We start from the raw sequence: 26,821 nt of genomic DNA on the forward strand, positions 1-26,821 counted from the left end.
ACTTTGTAGGATTGGTGTCGACATGGTTATGTCATCGATCGCAGAGGTTTTATGTGTCAACATGGGTGTCATCATGGCAGAGGATCGATATAGTCGTTTATTGACAATAGGCATGGGTTTATTGTCATCATGTGACGAATGTCGTGAATGTCGCATTGTGACAATATTTTACATATGGGTTTTTAAAAACTACATAAAAACCCTAATATCTATGTATTAAATCCTAGACTTATGCCTAAATTCTACAAACCATAATCCTAGACCTATGCCTAAATCCTAACCAAAGCTATGTGCTAAACACCAAACCCTAAACCATACATTCATGTATTAAACCTATGTTATAACCCTCACCATAATACATTAATCTATGTATTCAAAATGCATTACAAATCAAATGTATTTAAAAGCTATAGTCCTCGACCTTTGAAATACCATACAAAACATTACAAATTGCAAATAATGGGCTCTAACCACTAGTGGTTAACCGTGTCAGAACTGCCGAAGGAGAAGGCATGTGAGCAGGACCGTCAAGGTATGCTAACCGTCGAGTTTGCATTTAACAAATTTCTTGACCACAACACTAACCGCTAGCCTCTAACCACATCACGCAGCATTTGAGCAATCGGGCAAACAGGCAGAGGTTACGGCTAGTAGACCCTAACCATAGAGCGGAACCACCAGTGCACTGACCGTGGACGTTTTCTAGCATTCACATGTGTTGTCCAACCTACCTGGTTAGTGTTCATAGCTAATGGTTTCAGAGCTTAACCAAAGTCTATTTTGGGTTTTATGTTGTTAGTTGTTTAGAAATTAATTTGAAGACCTTATAACCTAATGCCAAGGTGCACCTAGTGGATTAGACCGAGGCATTTGTAACCCAGAAGTTAGCACATTCATGCCTAATTGAGTATGAGGAGGTTTTGATGTACTTGCCGGCCTATAAGAGGCAGTTTTTGCTCAATTAAGAGGATATTGGTGGTTTTAACAATGTAAACTTTGAAACGGGAACTATAAACTCAAAATGAGAACTCTACCCGAAAAGCCCCCAAAAAACATGAAAAATAGTGCTAAAAACGAAAAGTGTGTATACTAGAATGATGGTTTTTTTTTAGGGTCAATTTTGAACATGTTTTAAAAATAGCAGTGAGAACGAATTTTCGGTGCAAAAATTGTGCAAAAAACAACCTGAAAATAAAAAGTGCTAGTAATGGAACGATGGATTTTTTTTAGGGTCAATTTTCAACATTTTAAAAAATGCCAGTAAAACCAAATTTTTATGTGCAAAAATTGTGTCAAAAACACCTTCAAAATGAAGAGTGTTGATGCTAGAATAACACTTTTTTTTTTGGAGGGTTGGGGGGGTAAATTTTCAACATTTTGAAATAATAGTGTAAAAGATTTTGTTATGACTCCGAAAAACATTAAAATTTCAAAAAAATAATGAAAACATAAAATTAAAAATAAAAACAATGAAAAAACACAAATAAAAAAGTTAAAAAATTATACAAAACATAAATAAAAATATATATTAAAAACAAAACATAAAATTAAAAAAAAACAATCATAAAAATGTAAAAAAAAAATAACAAAATTAATCTATAAAATATAAGAATTAAAAAATTTTAAAAAATGTAAAGAAATAAATAATAAGAAAAACATATTTTTTTTTCCCTTAAGGAAAAAGTCGTAATTTCTATTAATATTAAGAAATTACATTTTGTAGATGCTGTCGCATATTCATATGAGGCCAAAGGCCTGCCTGTATAAACAAAATAACCTGAAAGAGCTGGATCTCCACGCAGGGAGTCATATAGTTAGCTGTCTATGATATCCACAGTTTTTACAAAAATGTTGCTCTGATTAGTGAGCGCTGATATTGGCCGTTACAAAAAAACTAGAAATGTACATATAAGTCCATGTATCATAATTAACAAAAATTAACAAAAATAGTTGTGATTGTTTTTGACGGGTCACTGCCCCATTCTATTGAGGTCCACAAAAGGTCTGTGATAGTATTGATGGAAGGTTCCATCAATCTTCTCCTGGATCAGCCATTGATCTAATTGACTGTGCGCCGCTTCTTTGGAAAGTTGGTCCGCTTCAGTGTTCTGTTCCCTGTATATATGTCGACAGACAAAGGATTCAAAAGATGTTGTCAGTCTTTTGGCTTCATCCAGTATGTGCCTTAAAGTATATGCATGACAATGAGATGCAGAGTTTAGCCAATTGCAAACAATCTGTGAGTCTCCATACAATTGCAAGTGTCTGCAATGTTTTTGGTGAGCAAAATGTAAGATGTGTTTTGCTGTGCATAATTCTGCGAAATTTAAGAATTATAACCTATAAAATATAAGAATTAAAAAATTTAAAAAATGTAAAGAAATAAATAATAAGAAAAACATATTTTCAAAAAAATAACATTTTTTTTAACGTGGTAAACCATAGAAAATTTTGGAAAAATTAGAAAAACTATAAAATTAAGTAAAAACAGGAAATTTTTAAAAAGCACTAAGAAAAACTAAAAAAACAAAAAAAAAACTAAAAAAATTAAGATTAGAAATATTTTCAAAAAACCCTAAAATACAAAAATATGCTGAAATTAAAAATAAAATAAAAACCCAAAAAACAATTAAAATTTAAAAAAAAAAAAACATATTTTCAAATTAAAAAATAAAATCAAAAAATATTAAAAAAAAAAACAATATATTTTTTATTTAAAAGAAAAAAAAATTATTTCAAATTTTATATTAAAAGATTTAAAATTTGGATATCACAATGATTTAAAATTTGGATTTAAAAAAAAAAAAATTAAAAAATTAAACATTAAAATTAAAAAAATCTAAATACATTTTTAGTATTTTTTAAAATAACATTCAAAATATTTAAATTATATATATTTTACAAATATATATAAAATTTAAAAAAACATTTAAAATATATATATATATATATATATATATATATATATATATATATAATAAACATATTTAATAAAATTCATTTTTTATTAAAAGAAAACAATTTTATCGGCCACTGCCCGCACGAGCGGCCAGGCAGTGGCTATTTGATGGCTATTCGATTCTCGGAACCAGATAACCGCCACTCAGCTGCTTGTGGGGGCGGCCGAGCGGTGGCTATCCAATTATGAGACTCAGATATCCACCTCAAGGGCGGTCAGGAGGTGGTTATCTGATTCCGAAAATCGGATAGCCACTGCCTCACTGCCGGTGGGGGTGGTTATCTGATTCTCGGAATCGAATAACCATCGCCCAACCACCTGTGGGGATGGCTATCCGATTCTCGGAATCGAATAGCCATCGACCGGATGCCCGTGGGGGTGGCTATCCAATTCTCATAATCGAATAGCCATCACCTGGTTGTCTATGGGGGTGGCTATCCAATTCTCGGAATTGGTTGCCTATGGCGGTGGCTATCTGATTCTTAGAATTAGATGGCTACTGCTCGGCCACCCGTGGGAGTGGTCGGGCAGTGGCTATCCGATTCTCGGAATTGGATAGCCACTGCGTGGCCGCCTGTCGAGGCGTGGCCCTCGGTGGCGGAGCTACGTGCATATATATTTTTTAAGTTTTAATCTGAGTTTTTTTTTTTTAATTAGCTATTAGTTTTTTAGATTTTTATTGGCTTTTATTTTATTTTATTTTTTTAATCTAGTTTGTTTTTTATTGTTATTTCTTTTTGTAGTTTTTTGTTAATGCTTTTAAATTTTTTCTATTTTTTGTTACTTAATTTTATAGTTTTTTTAATTGTTTTTTTGTTTTTTCCAACCTTTTTAATGGTATATATATATATATATATATATATATATATATATATATATATATATATATATATATATATATATATATAGATAGATATCGATATATATAGATATAGATATAGATATATTACATTTTATGTTTGTTTTTCTCTTTTTTTTTCATAAATATTTTTATATTTGCTTTTTTTTCTTTTCACAAAAAAATTTGACATAAAAAATTTAAAGTGTAAAAAAATGTAGCATTTAAAAAAATATCCACACTTAATACATTAAAAAATTTAAAGTGTCAAAATTTGTTAAATTTAGAAAACAATTATTTACATTTCATGCATTAGAAAATTTAAAGTAAAAAAATAGCTCTTTTAAAAAAAGGGCCTGATGCAGAATCACCATTTTTTTAAATCAACATGCAAATTACTAACATTCTAAAATGTAATGCACATAAAAAATTTAAAGTGCCAAAAACTATGCTCTAAAAAAAATATGTGTGTTTTGTATCCCCCTTTTCAAAATCACATCACTTTTTTGCTATCTATACGAAACGGGTAACATTATCAGTTCGAGTTTCAAAGTTTACATTGTTTTTTGGGTTTTTATATGCAAGTTCTAGAGGTTAGAGGCGATTTTGTTTTCAGTGTTTCAGGAGCATCGGGAGTTGGATTTGGAAACCGTAAGCGGCGTTGGAAAGCTAGTTCAGAGAGATATCTGATGACAGAGGTCAAAATTACATGTATGTAAGTTCATTCTGTCTAATTCACTATGTAATGAACACCTTCTTCTCATTCCTAATAAAACGATAAGCGGACCCGGAGACGTAGTCCATCAAGGACGAACTCCGTAATCAATCTTATTATCTGGTATATCTTTGTATTTTCTGTTTTAACCTCTATTTTGATCTTAATTATGGTTTATCAGTTGTCGTAAAGTGATCAATTCAAGAAGTTTTCCTCGACTTTCGTGCTTTTAGTTAACATTCAAACTCATTAATGGCTAATTAATTCTACATCAATATTTAGTATATAGTCATTTCAGATTAGCTATGGCTCTATCAATCTATATGGCACAATCGAGCCTCTATATATATTTTTTGAACAATCTAAAATTAAACTTTTAGCTCATTTTAAAATTTCAAATCTTATTAGAATTTTTGTTATAATGTCATGTAAAAACCTTATTAGATTAATATTAATATTAAAATAATATTATTACTTTTATTAAATTAAATGATGAAAGGATATTGATATAAGAAATTTAATATTAAGATATTTTAATGCTAATATTAAATTTATTAATTTTGGATTAATATAATATTATTAACTTTAATATAATATAAAATTTATTATATTATAATATATGCTAGAAAAGATACATTAAAAAATGTGCTTGATATATACCATAAGCGTCGATAAAAGAGTCAATAACACAAGAAGAGTCACATAAAGAGACGTTGCACCAATAAATTTGTTTTTGGTCTTTCTATCACTTTGTTTTCTGCATTTTGTTAATCTCATGAGCGCATAGTCGCTTGACCTTTTCGTGGCATGCATGGCGCCCCAAGATGGAGTGAGAATTATGGATTTTCTTGAACCAAAAGTATCTGAAAGACCTAGTGATGGCTAGAAAATTTGACCAAGTTGAACACTGCTGGTTGGGTTTTACCAAGATCCATGAAAATACATTAGGTAATTGGCTTTGTGGGTCGTTCACATTTTCTGATCAATAGATGTAACACCTTTGGCTATGATATCTTAGTTTTTTCAATCATTGTCTTCACAAGTTATGAGTGTTTATTGATTGCAAATGTGTGTAGTACCTAATTCATTGAACTCCTTTCTCCGGTGTTTAGTAAGCAAATCATTAAATAACTTTTTGTGCATTCTTTCAAAAATTGTTTGCTTATTTATTTTATCTTTGTCAAAAGTAAATTTTCTTAATGATTTTCATATTGGTTAATGTTGGGTTTTTAGATTGTTAGGGTTTTATGTGGATTAATGTATAATAATTTTAGCATGTAACATAGCCATATTGCAATCATTGGCATTTTTTTCTTTTCAAAAGTTCAAAGAACAAAGAAATCTATGGTAATTTTCTCCTATTTTATTGGGTTATTGGTCACTTTATCATGGCTTCTTGGATGTTGAATATTTTCTTGATTCTCTCTTTTTTGTTTCTCAATGTGAAGTTGTTTATGCTTACTAGTTGTCGTTTTTTTAAATTCTCTAAATTCTGAATATGTATGTTCAAGCCTCCTTTCAATGGGTCCATGTAAGATTAAGACAACTTATAGGACATTGATTATGTTGGGTCGATTTATTATAAATATTTCTCGTTTTGTAGGAATGACTTGTCCAAAGTTGTCGACATACTTTATAATGATATTAAACAATTTCAAGCTTACAATCCGCAAATTTATAAAGATATAATGCAACTACTTACAATTGACAATCTCAGGTATTGTTTTTTTCCCATACCATTTTTACTGCCTCCTTGAAATTTCTCGATTCTCTTCTTTTTGTAAGTTTTAATTTTATTTTTGGCTACATGTAGTGAGGTTACAATGTGCCATTGGGCCTTGTATTGGTTAAACATTAAAAAACTTATAGAAGATAACCCTGTCATATGTCCCAAGTTGACGTTTGTTGTTGTTCCAACTTCAAGGATTAAAACCCTCATGAATCAGAGGTTCTACTTCTCTCTGTGCTTCATCAATAAGAAAATGTCATTATTGAGTTTAGGAATTATCTAGATTCCATATCTATTGTTGCATTTTTTGAAAAATCCCTGCCTTTTGATGGATGTAAATTTTCCAAGTATTTTTCATATATGTTGTCATTAATTATTTCAATCAAACTAATATTCGATTTTATAGCCATTTCTTGCCACATGGAAGAATGCATTACTTGGAGATGTTGTAAATTTTAACAATGATGTCATATTTTTTATTGTTTAGTCTTAATTGCTAGCATTATGTTTGCGAAAATACTCTCCCTGATCATGATATCAAAACATTGTATATTGATCATATATTTGAGCCATTAGTTTCATTACACACTACACTTCCACAAAATAATCCTCATATCAGGATAATTAAAAATGGGGTGGATTTTCATTCGATTTCTAAAAACATCGTAAGTTAACTTTTATTTTTATGTCAAATATTTACTTTTTCCTTTTTCCTATTGAATATGAATGAAACCTTTACTTATCTCAGTCTATAACTATTATTGTTTGAATAAACTCTTTATGTATTTGGTTGTAACCATTTCAACCTCGATATAGTGACACTTCTACTACTCCTACAAGATGGAGTGTGAACCTCAATCATCACGTACCACATTATGTAGTAACTACTACTGGTTCTACCTTTTTACCACCTCTAAATGCATGTCAACTATTTGATAATATGTTAATCCATAAATATTATATAATTATCTATATTTTCTTTACTAAGTAGAAGGTCAAGGTCATTGATATAGTAAAAAAATATATTCAATTGAACTCTAGTAGTATTATAGTATCTTGTTCTTCTCTTGTTGGTTGAAAAGAAAATAAATAATAAGAATTATTTGGCCACAAATGTTCTATGCTAAATGAATTTATTTGCTTTGTTGGAAGGGGCTATGCCACTCTCTCAACCAAGCAGTAGTAGAAACAAGCATCAACTTGCTGATTTTGAACATGTCATGAAGCGTTTTGGAGCTCATCACCATGGTGAGGTGTGTAAAAAAGTTTCTATTAACCTTTATTGTCATGATTGTTTGGAAAGGTTTCTTCATATTTATTCCTCAGGTTCATAGCTTTTTTATTCAATTCAAATTTTCTTGTGTAACACATTTACTATTAACCTTTATGTTCATGATTGTTTGGGGAGGTTTCATCATATTTATTCCTCAAGTTCATAAATTTTTTATTCAATTCAAATTTGCTTCCTATTTGAAGGTCACAAATCTAAGACCAACTCACTTTTCTAGCATCTACCTAGAAATTGGTCTTCCTAAAATAATTGTGAGAAGCCTCAACCAAGGTTCAAATGTAGTAATATTGGACTTTCATCCTCGACAACAAACAATTATATTAGGTAATATCCAATTTCATTAAGTATAATTTTGTATTCTATAAATCTCATCAAATCATTTTGTTAATCTAAAGAATATATTATTTCTCAATACAGTTGATTGGGTGAACATCTTCAGTTGGAACAGATGGTGGGGACATCGAAATTTAGGAAGTCAGATCATCTAAAAAGTTAGATCATAGGTCATTAAAAGTTTGGGATGCATCATATTGCATAATGGAGGGAGAGGTGTGAATCTTGTATTTTTTTTAGAAGCGATTTGCATGAAAGAACATATTTTATGATTTATTTTTCCACAACACATGTCTTTTCCAATAAAATATGATTTTTAGCCTCACATAAATTTGGATGAAACAATTTCCTTATATTTGATTAGGAGACCATTTTGAAAGAATCAACTATTGCAGTGAATAAATGTATGTGGAGTACAAGTGGAACATTGGTTGGTACGTAAATTTACAACAATGTAAACTTTGAAACGGGAACTTCAAACTCAAAATGGGAACTCTGGCCAAAAAACCCCAAAAAAACATCAAAAACAGTGCTAAAAATGAAAAGTGTGTATACTAGAACGATGTTTTTTTTTGGGCCAATTTTGAACATGTTTTAAAAATGGCAGTGAAATTGAAATTTTGGTGCAAAATACACCTTGAAAACGAAAAAGTGATGATACTGGAATGATGCTTTTTTTAGGGTCAATTTTCAAAATTTTAAAAAAATGCTAGTAAAACCGAATTTTTATGTGCCAAAAAAGGTTGTTTATGAGGAAAAAATGCACTAATGTTTTTGGTAGAATAACATTTTTCTTTCCTAAGTATAAAGTCAACATGTTCTCAACCATAACATGCTAGATACAAAAGAAATTGGAATTTTTTCAACCATAAAATTAAAAAACCATGACATTATGAACAAATTACATGACTAAATGAATTCAAAAGTCATTATTTGTATATTGAATGAAACATACATTATATCTCTAATTTAATGTTACATTGTAGGTATTCTAAACAATAAAAATTATCATAATTAAGACATATAATCAAACAATATAAAAATGACTCATAACTTCTCATTTAACACCATATGGAAATCAAAAATTTTATTTTAAGATACGATGCAAACCTCAGTTATATAAACTGTCTTAAACAATTATTCAAAATCACTCATATTTTCTTGCACACCATCAGAATTCACATCTTTAGATGAGTGACTAGATGCTGATGAAGATGTTCCATATTCTTCTCTTTCATCAACTAGTGCCCCATCTGAGTCCACATGCATGCCCACCATTTCAGGTTTCAAAATTCTTCTAGATCTATGACTAGTTTCAATAGACTCCCATTTCAACACTGTTCCTTCTGGTAACAACCTTTTTAGAAATCTCTATCGTCTTGAAGCGAAGAGTTCCTCTCTTTTTTAAATTGAAGTCATAAACAAGTATGTCAACATCCTCCAATTTTAATATGTCTGTGCGGTGATGATTTATATTTGTACCCTTTCTTTTTCTCTTTCCGCCATTTTTTTTGTCAAATACCATCTTTAGCTTATACACACCATTGAATGGGTGTGTATTTGTGGCATACCAATGTACTTCAACGCCTATAACATCCTCATTTTCTGTAAAGACCTTTATAACTTTAGCAACCCAGAATGGATAGCCATTGGGATCTCGATCTGCTAGCACTGCGATCATGCGACCCTCCTTAATATCCTATACTGAAACCCTGTAAAGGTCTTCTGTGGCTTCACGTTGTACATGAGATCTTCTAGAACCAATATACATCTCTCTTTCCTCTGCCTACGAAGAATTAATAATACCTTGAGATTGTAGTTGTTCAACAATGTTTATTCCCTCATGTTCATTCGACACATTTTGTGGCCAAGTAAATGGATTTTTAAAAGGTATATCTTCATTTCTTGTTGTTGAAATGATATCACTTTGATTATTGAAAAATGACTCCCACCAAACTGAATCAGCAATGTCAAAGTACTCATATGTATATTTAATACATTTTTTAATTTCTTCTAGGCAATCAGAATAATTTATATCTCTATTTTGTCTACGTGCATTATGAACTTCACCAACTGATTGTAATAACAATATTTTTGATGCAAATATTAGATGATCTGGAATGAACTTCAAAAATTCCAAACCTGATGACAGTGCCCATTCTGCAGTAGTTGAATACTTCTTGCCCCATATTAGTGTTTTCCCGTCAATTTTTTTGATATGAAATTGATGTTGGAAGCTAATGTCATTAAGATGTTCAATGCATTTCCCCTCACCATGTGATCCCAGAATAAACCTTCGCATGTCAACAACTTCTTATAACACATCAAAAGTAGGCTCTGGCATGTATGATTTCTTAATACATTCAATTAATGATGGCAAGCTCCCAACTTCCTTCCTCCTCAATGTGACTGAAAATGACTGAACATATGATCAATATGGTCATGAGTGTACCTAACAAGAAGGAAACCAACCTTTACGTTCTGAAAAATTCTCAATTCGAAAAGCATGTTTAGATATCCAAAAACAACCTGATTTTTGTTTTCACGGCAAACGTTGTCCAATTGTAGATACAAAAATTCAGGAAGATTACCAGACCAATGAGAAAGCACATCATGAATTATGGTTATGGTCAGATTTTCATCATTATGAACATTTGGAGCTGTGAAGTACACCCTTGGTAACATTTCCAAATTGAAGACCACACAACCGAAAAAATGATACTGAATAAAATTTTCCTCCTGTAAATTTTTGGGTGTGCGAACAAAATGTGGTAAAAGTGTTTTCTTCTGGTCCATACCATCAATTATCAAGCCCAAATATTTATTCTGATTATCATAACACTTCTTTCCATGCTTGTATAACTTTTTCCTTTCATTTGTTTGTTGTTCGCCATGCTCCTGAAGTTCTTTGACAATTGAACCTACACAACATAAAAGAAAGCCATTAAGAAATATGTTTTCATAGTTGATGACTATACAATTTTAAAAGTTAAAGTTATGAATGCTTACCTCTTTCTGACCCTTCACATTTGTCCCTTTTTTATTTAAGAGAATCACATGTAATGCAAATCCCCATCCTTGTCTTCTTAGGAATACAGACATTGTTGAATTCTTTCTTCCATACCTTCACAAAGTATTGATATGTAATAAACCGGTCATGTCCCTCAACACCTTTTTCATATTCTTTGTATAAGTTGTAGATTTCTCATCTTGAAAAATTATCTAGAATATGTATTGTCTCTCTATTTCGCACACACTCTCCATGCTTTGCAAAGAAATCTTTCATCCATGACATTGCAGTATTTGATAATGGCCCAAACTGTCTTTTATGACGTACTTCTGAATAAAATGTAGGATCCTTTTCCAATTTTTCTTGAATTCTCAAGAGAAGAAAATTCCCAATCGAATGAAACATTTTGAAAGCCTTTCCACAGATAAATAAAGTCTCAATATGATAATCATAGCCTGACAATGTAGATTGCATACACCCAACTAAATATGAATTTTGCATGCTTTTATTCATTGACAAATATCTCTTCCTTCTCTTTAATGCAAATTTGAAATCCATATGTTTTAAGCAATATTTTTGACAACATTCACTTGAAATGAGAGCGCTGATAGAACTTCTTCTCTTCAGATATTCTGCTTTACCCCTTGTATAACTAGAACATCCTGCATTGATACGAAAAGGTCTGCTCCTGCTCCTCGATACAATATTTCCTAGCAACATCTCCATCAATGGATCATCATTTGTATAAGAATTTTCATCATCATTAAGAGGAATGTTGTCCACACTATGATCAGCTGTGCTTTTCAAATACTGACTTGGAGGATATTCTTCAACTTTCCCTTCTTTAGTGCTAATGTCATAGTCCTTAGAATTCAAACTGAAGGGAAAATTTGACTCGATGTTTATTGGATATTCTTCCTCATGTGCATTGTCAGTGCTGCTCTCATAGTCCATAGAATTAGGACTACGTCAAAAATGTGACTGTTTATGTACTGAAAATGCTACATTTTGTCCTTTGCCACTACTACCTTTATGCTCATTAGAATTAGGACTAAGTGCATCATCATGTCCTTCATCACTGCTGCTCTCATAATCTTTAGAATTAGGACTAATAGAACACCGTGACACTCCATTCTTTTGAAATTCATCATCAAGCTCTTCATCGCTGATGCTCTCATAGTCCTTAGAATTAGGACTAAGAGGACACTGTTACACTCCATTCTTTTGAAATTCATCATCACGCTCTTCATCACTACTACTCTCATAGTCCTTAGAATTACGACTAAGTGGATACCATGACACTCCATTCTTCTGAAATTAATCATCACGCTCTTCATCACTACTGCTCTCATAGTCCTTAGAATTACGACTAAGTGGACACCGTGACAGCCCATACTTTTGAAATTCATCATCATACTCTTCATCACTGTTGCTCTCATAGTTCTTAGAATTAGGACTAAGTGGACACCGTGACACTCCATTCTTTTGAAATTCGTCATCACACTCTTCATCACTGTTGCTCTCATAGTCCTTAGAATTAGGACTAAGTGGACACCATGACACTCCATTCTTTTGAAATTCGTCATCATGCTCTTTAGCACTGTTGCTCTCATATTCCTTAGAATTAGGACTATGTGGACACCGTGACTCTTTATTTATTTGAAATTCTCCATCCCCTCTTTCATCAATGCTGCTCTCATAGTCCTTAGGATCAAGACTAAGTGGAATAATTGACTTTATATTCATAGTGGAAGAATTCCCGCTATATTCATCAATATGAATAGAGTTGTTACGTGATGAAGATGTTGATGTTGTACAAATCAAAACCTTTACTATCAGGACAATCCATCCCTTTCAAATAGAAGAGGTTGAATGATACAAATGTAGAGTCTCCTAAAGATATTATATAGCTTAGAGAATGAAATTTTCCCTCTAAAAAGTTTCGCCAAAATATTTTCCTCCAAAAAGTTTGTTAGATTTGCTTCCCTTCATTATTTTATTCTACAATTTATTGAAAAATGTGAACTAATTTCTTTATGAAATAAATCTTTAAAGTTAAAATTGTAAACTACAACTTTTACTTAAATTATTTTAATAGTTAAAGTAATAATATTTACTAAACAATTGAATGTTTTTTTTTTAATTTTTATAATACATTCTAAAACAAATTAATCCTACATTCAACCCACTATAAAAAAATTCCATAATATTCGCTTTATCATAGTTTCCTTTGTCACCATAAAAAAATTAACATGTTAATTTTTTTTAAAACAAATTAATCCCATTAACTTTATGGTAAAACATCTCCGTAATTTCTCCTATATAATAAATTCCATTATCACTATTACTCACATCACATCAAGGTTTTCTGAGGTTTGTTGAAAGACTTGGAGCGAATTTCTGGAGCAGCTACATTGCTATCAACAACATATTCAACGGAGAATTCTCGCAATTGAAAGGTTAGTTAAATTTTCTTCCTTGCAAATTTTAATACTAAATAAGTTTAATGAAGTAGATTTTTTTTTTTAAATTAAAACTTTTTGCGAGCCAAATTTACCCACTACATCCGCTGTGAGCGTGGTGGGCCCGGTAAAGCTTACAATGGCCAAATGGGCCCGGTAATGCGCACGGCAGCCAAACGGGTTCGTAGGTTAGGGGCAATGAGCATGGCTGGCCCACCCACCGCAAGGTGGCACGGTGATTCTGAGAATCGCCCTGCCACCCCGCTGGTGGGCGGGCCGCCGGGGTGCCGCAACCCCACCCCTCACCACCCTGGCAGCCCACCTGCCTGCGGGGTGGTGGGGCGACTAACACAGTCGCCCCACCACCCTGCGGGCAGGCGGGCCACCGGGGTGGCGCAGGGGGAGGCTGCCGCAGCTGCCCCCCCACCCCGCTCCACCTCGGTGGCCCGCGTGCCCGCTTGGTGGCGAGGCGACTCTCGGAATCGTCCCGGCACCCTGCAGACAAGCAGGTCGCCGGGGTGGTGTGGGGGGGGGGGGGGGCTGCAGAAGCCTGCCCTCATGCCACCCAGTGGCCCGCCCACCCACGGGGTGGTGGGGCAATTGTTGAGTCAGAATTGCCCCGCCACCCCGCAGGCGAGGGGGTCACTCGAGTGGCGCAGGGGGGGCTGCCACAGCCTCCAGTTTGTATTTCACAGGTTACACAGACCACACTCCAATTTGATTCATTACAACAACAAATTCACCATGCAGAAATCTAAACTTCAGCAAAGGTTCATGAATTCACTAGTTTATATTTGAAAATGTGTGTTTATTAGCTTGCAAGAGGAACATAAATTATCATATTGTTTACAACTGCCTAATACACCACCAAGGAACATCAAACATGGCCCTCGTGCAGGACTCTGAAGCTTACTCCTCTTCTCAAAGTGAATTTTTAACAAATAGTCTAGTTTTGAGCACCAATGGCCAGAGATAAAACAACATATCTCAAAAAAGACAAGCTAAAATAGATCCCTTGTGTATCTTTTAAGTAATGTCTAAAAAAAATCATTTGTGTGTTAGGCAGCGCACTTAACATATAATGCTTCTCAATAAGCTCACTTAACATATAAAGCCTAACCCCCCGGATGCGGGTGATTAATTGTCCAAAGGACATACAGGCGGTGTATCACATGGGCAAGTGTCAGCCCACATACGCCACGAGTCAGGTCACAAGGAAAGGGAGATGGGCCTGCACAAATTATTTAACGCGGCCATTACTGCACTCATCCATCGTCTCGCACCCCGCGTCCTGCCGCTCCTTAAACGCTCTTTGCATAACAACTTCAATGCATTCCACTGTCGAGTTTTTGCTTCCAGTTCTGGGCGTTTCTCTGAATCACTCTGCAGGGGTTCATAGACCAGTTAATGTGCAGAGTTTGTATGGTTATTGGTAAGTTCCGTTATTACCCAGCTTAGAGCAAGCAAAAATGTCGCGCGAAAGAGTCAGGTTACTGAGCAGAAGAGGGGGCTCCGGTGGTCGAGCAGTCTCGCAGCGATCTTCCGACACTCTGGAACCTGAGCGGCGCAGTCCACCGGCTACGAGGAGCGGAAGAGGAAGGGGTCGTGGCAGATCTGGAGATGCAGTATGTGAACATGCTACTCACCATACTGTGCGGTATCGTTTCCCTTGCTCGCTCGATAATGATACTTTCATTATTTCAGTCACTATCGAAAAGCGTGAAGACAACAGAAATTTGGGAGCGGCCCAAGCTGAAGCAACTGCAGAATAACAGACTGTAAATCTGGAGGATCACTTGAGCCCAGTCATGGAGAATGCTTCGACGCTGAATCTGGCCAACCCCGCTGGCCCAGGTGCGTCCGTGCGTGGCGATCCCACCGGCTCGGTGGCTCCTCATTCGGACTCGGAGGACTCTCTACGGTATGGGTGTTTGGTTGTCGAGGAGGCCTATACTACAGATGATGACTAACCTAGCATAATTCTGTGTGTCTTCGCTGCTATGATTTTGGCTCAGGTTCCTGCTTGTCAATGTGTCGTTACTACATACACCAGTTGTTTATGTCTGTCTCAGGGCACGGTCTGTCCATGTTTCTATCCGTCTCAGGGCGTTGTCTGGAAAATGTAATGGTTTTGTTACTATTCAAAACTGTAATGTGTCGTAGAAGAAGTTTACACACAGCTGAAGATTCCAACTGCACTGATCTTATGTGTTTTTTTGTAAAATGCCATCAACAGGCTGAACTTTCAAGGCCAAGGCCTTGCTGTAACTTTTTGTATCAATAATAGCAGTAGTCATATTGAGAAAAAAAAACATATAAAGCCTAACCACAAATCCAAGTTACTGGTTATATATGTGTTCAGCTCCTAACGTGAAAAGGAAACATTTCAAGATAGCCACATGCATACCAGACATGTAGACTCATGTATTACAGGCTGAATCATGTACACAAGCCGCTCCAGCTTCAAAATTAGTCTAGGCAGGTTCACTGGCCCATTCACACATGCACTCTACCCAACGGCTACACACAACAACAGTTTCTTAAATTCTCTCAGCATCAACTATGATACCTCGACTCTAATACTAATTGAAAGATTGAACAGAGTAGAACACAACGTACATAACTCAAACACGCAGGGTTTGCTGCTAACAAAAAACTACTCATAACATTGAAACAACAAAGCAACAACAACAAGTGCATACAACTACTCAGACTGTGTGTCTAAATTATGCATCCTCCTATGCCTGATCATTTATTTTTATACAGAAAACTAAGTCGGTTATTTGCCCCTTAAAATTGATATGGTTATGGCAGCAATGGCTCTTCAAAACTTGAACAGGTCATGGCAGTGGCATCCTTTCAAACTTGAGTAGATAGTGTTCATTGAGGCGGTGACAGTGAGGGAGTGCAGCAGGTCGAAGTGTAATTATTTCCAACAATATAATGATTTTTGAAAGGAATGAACAGTCAAGTTTTTTCTAAATCACTACTAGCTGTTTTGGATGGTGAGTTTACTAGAGTTTTGTATCTACAAAATGTAATTTAATTTTCAGTTATAATGAAAAAGTTACTATTTTTTCCTTAGAAAATATACAAGTATATATATTACATTTTTTTAATTTATAAATTTAAAATTTAAATTTAGCTTTACAAAAAAATTGTCCACAAAAGCTAGGCTATTGGAATTTCCTAATTTTAAAATGATTAAAATGATTGATTTCTGAAAAATAAAATCATACTAAGAAAAAAAAACAATACCATAATGAACTAAAATGAGGTCGTCGTAAAAATATGGGGCTCACAAAAATCTCATATTCAATGCCATGTCATCCATGGCTAGTTCTATTGCACTTATTAGTCCCTGCCATCTGGCAATCGACAGGGACTATAGTAATCGAACAGGTCTGAGTTAGCATTAGTTTTTAGTCCCTGCCCGGTGTTATTCGGTGATTATCATAAGGTTTGCAAACGTGCTGTGCGGGGATGTGCCGAGATAGCCAAAGTTTTATTTCGAGCTGAGGCTTTTCCATCTTATTTGGCCTCTTCCCGAGGCGGAAGAGGCTCGAGCATAGCCTAAATTGCTTTTACGCCCGGTTCATTATCGCTAACCGTCAACGGTCTCGTGTTAATGTTAACATTAATTCGATTAATTCGTATTATCTGCAGAATTGTTTGCAGGGTATGGCTAAGGTTTGGTGTTAACGGGTGTTTTGCAGCAGGTGCTGCAGGCGTCCGTGCATGGCGGGAGGTGTCGGGCATGGGACGCTAAGAACTATACTTGTAGTAATCCGGTATGGCATCGTACCCGCTCGCTACGCTCAGCAGAGTCCGGCCTTCAGCAGAGTCTTTGGATCTGAAGTCAGGAGGGTAGTTCAGTAAGGAAAGTAGTAAGGTAGGCGGGAGGGGGGCTCTCAAACAAGCAGGGTTTAACTGCTCCCCAACTAATCAGGTGGGCGCCCCTACCCTGTCATGCCTCCGGGGGCCGAACACTGAGCTGAGCAGAGCAGTCATGGCTGCTTGGGATCTTAGGGTGTATTGACCACCTATAGCTATTGTTGCTACCTTTGCCCCTGATGGCTCGGATGAACGCTTTGCTTCAGGAAGGGCGTAGAAACTGCTGCTACCCTTCTAAATTGGATATGGAATTGGAATAGGCTAGGGCTCTCGAACTGCTTCAACCAGATCTTGATGAGGTTGGTGCTTCAGTGGCAGAATCTGAAAGCTAGCCTATCATATCTTCTGAAACTTCATCCTTCAAGGCCAAAACGGGGCTCAGGGAGCGGCAGCCCTGGAGCAAAGTGGTTTATGATTTCGTCTAAGAGGCATTCAGCTCATTTGGGGGTGACACAGGGAACTAAGAGGCTTTTAGGCGGTGGGCCGGGCCATACCGATGCGCACGCAGGGAAGGAAAAAGGAGCGGGCGGCACACCAGAAGCAGCCCGAACTACTGAATAAAAGAAAAAGGTAGAGCCTAAAGCTAGGGTTTCTTGGCCTTCATGGCCTCTACACTTGTCGTAGGCGGCAGTCCAGGCTTTATGCTCCAGGATGACATACACAGAAATTCGACCAAACAGGGAGGAAAGGATGCCGAAAAATGCAAACGCCATGCTTTCTTATTTTCCTTGCCCCCCGGAGGGAGGCTTCGCACCTTAAAAAATCTATGAAAAGTAATGGAATGGGAGGGAAGTGAACTTCTTATGCTTTCCTGGCTCTCACTTTTTGGACTCGGTTTTATACTGAAGCAGAGCCTAAAGCAGCTAGGGCACAAGTAAAGGCATCATAAATAGGAACAGAGCCAGTAGCTTCGGTAGATCTAGCACCAACACCATAAGCAGCAGGGTCAGTTTACCTTATTGATCCAGTAGCCAAGGCAGGAACATATCCATAAGCATCAGTAGCTAAGGCATAGACAAAGGGATAGGCATCAGAGCCAGAACAACCCAGAAAGCCAGCCAGACCTATCTAAGGTAAAGGCGAGAGTGAAAGGGTAGCAGCGAGAGTGAAAGGATGGATTTCTTCATTGGGCAGGAAGTGACTGGGGGGCATTCCTTACGTGACTGGGGGCATTTGGAAGGGTTGGTACAGCATGCTCCCGACCCCAACGAGGGAGGGCGTCCGCGCTACTATACTCAGACGTTGCAGAATGCCCTTTACTTTCAGACACATTGACAGAGCCTGGAGATAATCACAATGGGGATTCCTGAGCAGCTCTAGCGAGCTAGCAGGTAGAGACAGATGCACACTGTGTTTTCACAGACTTTGCACTGGAGCAGTGGGGAATGTCTGCTGAGGTGATATGGAATGATTTTCTAGCAACTGAAGAGGGATTTATGTCTCTTGTGACAAATGCTTGGTCCACAAAACCACAGCTTGCAGCAGTTGGTTCTTGCTGTTTAGTTGGTCTTGTGTACGAGAAGACACTTTACATTGCTAACATGTGGCCACGTTTCTTTGTGCATGCAACATTTGGCAGCCTGTCGTATTCATTTTTCTAACCGGCATATTCACTTTACTAATAATTTTAATGAACTTCAATTTATGTTTAAATATAATAAATTACTTGGTTGAAAAATAACACGCTTAATAGACGGTGTTTAGCTTTTGTTTAGTTTTCTTTGGATAAATTAATATATGATCCAAACTGTTTGAAGGCTTTTGTATTGATAGATTATACCCACCACTATGATAATCGATACAGGGAAAACTGGAATTTGTTTTAGTTTAGATGATTCGTATCTATTTTCTCAATCTGGCAAACATTCCCAAATACGAACAGGAACTAGGTCTCGATCAGGAACTGAAAGCTCTACTACTGCTCGGTCTACAAGTGCTACTGGTGGTGCTTAAACCGGTCAAACGTAATCAAACTTCCGTGGCCTTTGCGTAAGCTAGTCGGCTTCAATGCTTTCTGGTATGCTCGCCATTTGTTTATTCAAGGTTTGCACTCTGCTTATCATTCAATCCATCTTAATGTATCTCAAATACCAATGGTACAAGAAAATGGTACATAGGTTCACAGATTCTCTTCACTTTCTCAATCAAAATAACGATTTACCAACAAATTATATTTATTAAAGGATATCTCAGCAAATATCATGCAGGCTTGGCTGTACATAGCCATATCTGTACTTTTGTACATCAGCAAGCGATTGTTCAGATTTTTTCATGAAAATAAACAACAAATTTAACCTTGTGAAGGTCGGTGACTGCTTACTAGAATCTGTATTTCGTGATGTGACATGACACTGTCACTATAAGTTTAGCATCAAATTCCATAAATTCATGTTAATTAAGTTCGAAAACTAACTGATTGAAGCTTCTTGAACCTTCATTATTGTCTTTTTAGGCTTTCAAATATCATAGTAATGTTCTTGCTCATTGCATATGAGCAAGCCTCTGGGATTCAACTACAACAGCGGGATGTATTTGTTTATAAGTGTCGAAATGTATTTTCATTTGAATGGAAAGACTGAATTCAATTTACTGGGCATCATCTTCACTAAAGCATTATTATCGGAGCCTAGGTTCAACAAGCATTTTCTAAAGTTCGTCTCAGGGTTCAAATCTGCTTTTTAGGTTTGAAAATGTCAGTTTTTTCATTCTCACATTTCCATATCCTAGGGCTAAAGTGTCATCATTTTTTGTGAGGCCAACTTTTATTTAATTCTTTGTCTTTTGATTTGAAGAACATGTTTCCACAATATTTGCATCTTCTTGTGGATATTCCTATCGAAATTACAATATTTGCAATAGGTTTGGAGTTATGTTTATGACGATGTCATAAGGCTTGATGATTTCGTAAAATTTATAGATTGCTCACATGTTCAGGTAATTTAGTATTTTTGGTGCAAATGTGAGTTCTCAATTATCCCTTAGAGTATTTATTGTTGGAATTGATTTGAACTTTATGTAGGTAATGGATCCGTAACTGGGCCTGCTCCTGGGTATAGATAAAATTTTATGTGCTTGTTCTAGTTCTTTTGCTCTGCCTCCTTAGTCATGCATTTCCTGAACTTTGATGGGCCACGAAAGCTTTGGCCAATTAATTCTTGTGTTTTTGATACAAACAGCTTAACACAAGTTGCATCAGGAGACAATAGTACTGAACATAAAGGTATGCCATGAAATCATTGGCCAATTAATTCTTGTCTTCTTGATACAAACAACTCACATATTGTTGTAGTTCTTTTTCTCTGCCTCCTTAGTCATGGATTTCCTGAACTTTGATGGGCCACGAAAGCTTTGGCCAATTAATTCTTGTGTTTTTTATACAAACAGCTCAACACAACTTGCATCAGGAAACAACAGTACTTTGAAATATTACCCTTGTTTGAAGATTTTCATTTTACTACTGTTAGACAGTGAGTGGGGTGCAAGTGGCTGGTACTGAGCTCCCAAGCCATTGTGTGAAAGAATGTGGATGTCAAATAAGCATCGAGGTATGTTTGAGACTTGGCTTTCTGCAGCTAAAAATCAAAATCAAGCCAATGAGGTCTTGGCTTACTGGTGTAAGCCTTGAGGTCAAAGGAGTATTAAGCATCTTGCAGGGTTCCAATCTTGCCATGGTCTGCCTCACCAAATGACAAGATTAAAAAATGGAAGAGGGACAGGGGCAATTTTGGTGGAGCTCACACCTAACATCTAAGCCGAAGAAGGTCCATAAAATTGTGCGGGTAGACTGGGCCTTGGGGATCGTTTGTCAAGGCAGCTTCTCCCAAAAAATTAAAATCAACATGGGTCAATGAAGGTTTATGTACACATTCAGACTCACATATTTATGCCTGTTGAACACTTGTCTGTATTTGTGGATTCCAGTTAGTTGCTAGAGTTTATGCAGAGTATCAGTTATGACTCATGAGGACAAACTCACAGAAAAGTACTCTTTTAAGTTTTAAATAGTCTTTATCTCAAGAAAGGGACGATAAGAGGGAAACTGTTTTTTCAATTTCTACTGAGTTGCATCTTAGCCAGGTTTGCCCCACCATGATTTTATTTGTTGAAGTTTGAACCAACGGGGATCATTTTTTTCTCTGCGTGTCTGAAGATGTGGGCTTTCTTCTAGTGTTACTTTTAATGTAATGGTAGGTGCAAGCACAGGCCAACAGTTTCTGGAAATATGATTTCTGGCCGAAATCTATTTACAAATTTCTGTATTGTTTGGAGGGTATCACGTATTTTTAATTCCATATGAAATGCTAACTGCAGGCTAATTTTCAGTTCTTAGGATTTCATGCATTGTTGTGCTTGTCCATGATGTTGCAGAAGCTAAAGGTATAAACATTTCCCAAAGCCAATTTAATAGAATTTAGATTCAGTGGGCCTTTCCCGAGGAATCATTTTTTGGTCGAGATCTACTGATTGTAATTAAAGGTTAAAGCCTAAATTACGCTTTTGACAACTGACATATGCAATAAAAGAGGAGGGTTTCCTTCATATGTGTTGTATATTGTCTATGACAGAAAATGCAGCTGGTATTAAGTACCCAACCTTGAACCTTAAGGTCAAAACTCTTTGCTAATCTAATTGAAATTCATAGCCTTCATTCAGGCCTCTCCAAAATATGTTGATGACTAGAAACTACGTTACGTATTCTCATTGTCTGACTTCTTGCATGGCTAGTTTTTCAGGGTTATCTGGTTGGAAATGGAATTACAGATGAAGCATTTGACAACACACAGGTGCCTTTTGCACATGGAAAGGGACTTATTTCAGATGAATTATACCAGGTGTGTACCCTGCAACAGCAAAATAAGATACCATAGAATCATAGGCACAATTTTTGTATTCTTCATACAAGGATGGTAGTTCTAAGGATGCCATTTGACTACTAGTCTAATATGGTATTATTTTACGAGTTGTTTACTGTTATGTTTAGAGAATTTAAATCAGTTGGCATTTCAGCAGGTGTTGAATATAGAACTTCTCCATACTTGTTCCTGCAGGCAGTAAACGAGACTTGCAATGGTAGCTATTCGTATTCCACCAATGCTTCTTGTCAATCGAAGATATTAGAAGTGTGGGAGGTAATGCTTGTAGTCCACTCGAGTCTCCTTTTCTAAATTCAGGACATTACATTATTTGATCCGGTATGTTACACACATAGCCTAGGTAGTCGATCAAGAATTCTAACCAAGAGGTACGAAAAATTAGAAATATTTGATCAGTTTCTTGGGTCAACGAGCACACAGCATGCCCTTTACCTTTTCATGAAAAGGGATTCATACAAGTTTCAAGGACAGGCCCATTGGGGCTATAGTTGATATTTTCCTATCATATTAAAAAACCAAGTCTAGGATCTGACTAGATAAAGTAGAACGAACTTATCAATTCTATGTGAATCTAAATAACTGCAAATGTGCAGGGTTGTAAGCATGGGTGCCCCCTCATTATTGGAAAAAGAAGCAAGGAAAACTAATGATATACTCGTACATCTAGTTATTGATCTTAGGTTTTATATAAGGCTATTCTCAGGAAAAAACTAATAATACATAAAGGCCTCATACATCTACGTACAGAAGGCCTCATACATATAGAAGGCCATTGTCAGCAAAAAAAAACTAATAATACATGAGGTTTCATCCACAAAGAGGTGACACTGGCCTCATACATTTGCTTATGAATCTGAGATATTACATAAGGACATTGTCATGTCCTCTGCGGAAGAAACACAACATGCCCTTTTCTAAGATCTGCTCCCTGACTAGATAAAGTAGAATTATCAATAGTCTGCTTAACTATTGGCAACATATGGAGAAGGCAGTTTTTTTATCATGGCCAATTCAAATCATTAGTAAAAGAGTTTCAGACTTAAGCTTATTCAATCACATTAATAGTTAACAGCAAGGATATCAAAGAAGATAAACTAAGAAATCAATCACTTGTCCACATAAACTCAATTTTATGTGAATCTAAATAACCGCAAATGTGCAGGGCACGTGTATGAATAAGTGAAAAAGGAAGTAAGAGAACACGGGTATGAAGCAAACGGTGACAGCTATTCTTGATTTTAATGGACTTGGGAGATCCTCTAGATGTATACAACTCATATTAGAAACAGGCTATACCTGCAAGCGTATATGTGGGTAAGAGTCGTTGCTATCATTTTTTGTTAAGTGCTTAAAGTAAACATTGTTTTCCCAAACTTAGATTAAAAAAACAATTAGTTTGTTAGGCTGTCAAATGGTATATGTATCTTTCATTCAAACCTTTTGATTTGTGGTCTAAGGATTTCAGTATGGATTTTGTAGCATGTTGGTATCACTGGCTGTTGAGTCTTGGTATTGTCTAACAGACTTTCCATTACTACTGTTCCATTATTTCTAATTTTCTAAGCACTTTTGATGACATATTTAATTGCAGGCAATGCCTGTCTTGGTCCTCTGACAGGAACTGAGTATCAAATGTTCCTTGTTTACCCTGACTCACTAGAAGTGCTCATGGCACCCAGCAGCATGCCGCCTGCCCTGGCACCAGCTCCAGCGCTTTCAACAGTTTCAGAACCTCCATTGCCACCTGTTACTGACACTTCTGGTCCAGGGATAGAGGGGATCCCTGTCTCAAAGACCCTTATCTATTTTGCTAGCTTGTGCAAGCCTTCTTAAACTCTCGACAACTAACAAAAGAAGTTGGTAGGACAGGCGGCATCCCTGTCCTAAACTCCTAGACCCTTTTAAGAAAAGGGTGAAAGTCCCATTTATCTGAACTGAAGAGCTCACTGTGGAGTAAAACTCTTCAATCTACCTATTAAAGTCCAAGCTGAATCCAATTTGCTATTATGAGATAGACTAACTTACTCTGTATTCTAACCTCCAGATTTTGTGTAAGTGGTAAGTTGCCACTCCCTATTTCATTGATCTATTCTACAGTCTTATACTCTTTCTTGTTTACTATTTTGACATTTATCATTGCCTGTTGTCTGAGTTTCAGAAGAAGTTGACGGAGTCTACATTGGATCAGTGGTGAGCCTATCTTCATAAAAGTTTATTGAATTATTTCAACGATGATAGAAATTCAATTCAATTCAATTTATTGTGTGATATGAGGATACCCTGATAAAAGAACATATTGATACTATGTTCATATGTTTGCAGGAAGGAGTCTCTACTTAAAGGTCTTATCCAGCGGGACTAAAGGACATAATAAACTATACAAAACACCGATATAGCAACCCCCCTATATACGTTACTGAAACTGGTACTTGAGCCTTGACATTTATTGAAGAAGAAGAAATATTTCTATATGTTTTCTGAAAAGTACCCTTGTTACACTTGCATCTGTTCGTTTTGATTCCTGTGGCTGAAACCATAAGGCATATGTAAACAAACCATTTTCTTGAATGACTTAGTAGTTAATTAATTGATTCGACAAAAAAGCAGGAGAAGCAAGAGCATATGAACCAATGGCCCTTTTCATGGCTTACATAGCCACATTACCTTTTCAAAAGTGTTTTGAACTCTTAACAAGTTGTTTTTGCTACTGCTGTTTGGCTTTCTATTTCTTAGGATACATATGTGCATTGTGGCTAGTGTTTTGACACTTGAAATACCTCGCATGATTGATGTCATTCTTCATTTGGTTCCTTGAACTAGTTTCTTCCTTTTTTTCCCTTGCCTATTTGGGTTCTGGCTGACATTGTGTCTAGCCTCATTTGGTCGATGTGTGTTATGTTATAGATTTCTTATGTTCTGGCTGACATTGTGTCTAGTCTCATTTTTCCTGGATGAAAGCATCCCAAAGATTCGCAGAAATCGGAAGCTTCTCTCATGCTGCATGCACAAACATGGCGAGAACCCATTGAAGCCTATGGGCACCAAATTCTCATCTTCCACCTTGGCCCCGATAGTAGCAAGAAGATTTTGTAGCTTGATGACCTTCATTTGGTAGCTGACCACAACGTATGTTTTGTTTGTGCCTATCAGTAAGCTTATTCTCCAAGAGCATATTTTGGGAAATATTCACATTTTGGTACGGTGTGATTCAGGCATTACATAGCCACATTACCTTTTCGAAAGTGTTTTGAACTCTTAACAAGTTGTTTTTGCTGCTGCTGTTTGGCTTTCTGTTTCTTACGATACATATGTGCATTGTGGCTAGTGTTTTGACACTTGACAATCAACCTTTTAATCATTGGAAAATCTACACCCTACCTATGAGAGTGCTTCGACCTAAGTGAACTTAGACATGCAAATTGTTGACGAATCAGGATAACATGCAAACAGTTGAGGATATCTGAGGCGCAAGAATACAGAATCCAGTAATTTGAGTCAGTCTTTTCGATGAGCTAACTAGAAGCTTAGAGGAGAACGCTAGTGTGCACACTTCCGGCCAGAACCCTAGGACGATGGAGTTAAGCCAGCCAGAAAGACAAAACAAGTAGGCAGCTATTGCATGGGCATGAACCACCCCCCCTTTGTTTACTAACTAGAACTAGACCTGGCTGAGAGCCCTGTACCTTGGACCTTAGCCTTTACCTACTCTTCTATTTATACACCTCCCAAAACTAGTAGATCTTTAGCCCTAGACCTTAAATGTTAACTTGATGCAGGGACTTGCTACCTCGCAGCTTCCCTTGTTTGTAGTAATAAGCCTTTTCAAACATATGGGATAATGTCTGTTTAAGTTTTGCATGAATATGAGCTTACCGGCATACCTTTAGATATGCACTTACGAGTCAACTTCCAACGATGATAGCTTTAGACCAACGACAACCCACTGTCATAGCATGACATGGTCCCGTAGACCAACGACAACCCACTGTCATAGCATGACATGGTCCCGTAGGGGCAACAATTATGTTGCGAACGATCTTTACGGCCATGATCATTTGCCAGAAATTTATGTTTTTCTTTATACAAAAAATCTTTTGAATTTTTTTTATTGTGGAAATGGATTTAGCACCATCAAAAATCTGCAGGGCACCCAAAATCTTAAAATTTGATAACTATAAACTAGATTTCCAAAAAAATTTGTTAGATTTTGATAAAAATCATGCTAAAATGTTCGCTATTTTTACACAAATTTGTGGCCTTTGTAAGCTACCCTAAATTGGTATTGGTGGGCAATTATTTGGGGTGATTCATTTATTCCAAGGAAGATGGGCTATGGCTGTGGGGCAGGTTTTAGTTAAAGATTTTGTTAATTTCCTGGATATCCGTGCATCAATGTAGATATTATATGCTAATTTAATAATTAAATTAGAATAGATTATTGGAGGAATGTCAATGTTTTTATATAAATTAATGTTGTGCACACACCAACTATTATTAACAATGGCGTGAGGACTACCTCGAACATTCTTTACTTCTTCGTTTTCTGGCCAAGTTTGAAGGGAACTTGCCAAACAATGTTTTTTCTAAAATAGCCTTCTATTTAAATTCAACTACCACATTCTTCATGAATTGCATGGTAAAAGTAAACAGAGTAAAAAAATGGAGGGTAACTAGCTAAACTGTGATCTACCTAAAACAACCTTTTACTTCAATTCA

Source organism: Pinus tabuliformis, chromosome 9, assembly GCF_031772625.1.
Source record: "Pinus tabuliformis cultivar Carrire ecotype Pingquan chromosome 9, CPIR1, whole genome shotgun sequence".
NCBI lineage: Eukaryota > Viridiplantae > Streptophyta > Pinopsida > Pinales > Pinaceae > Pinus > Pinus tabuliformis.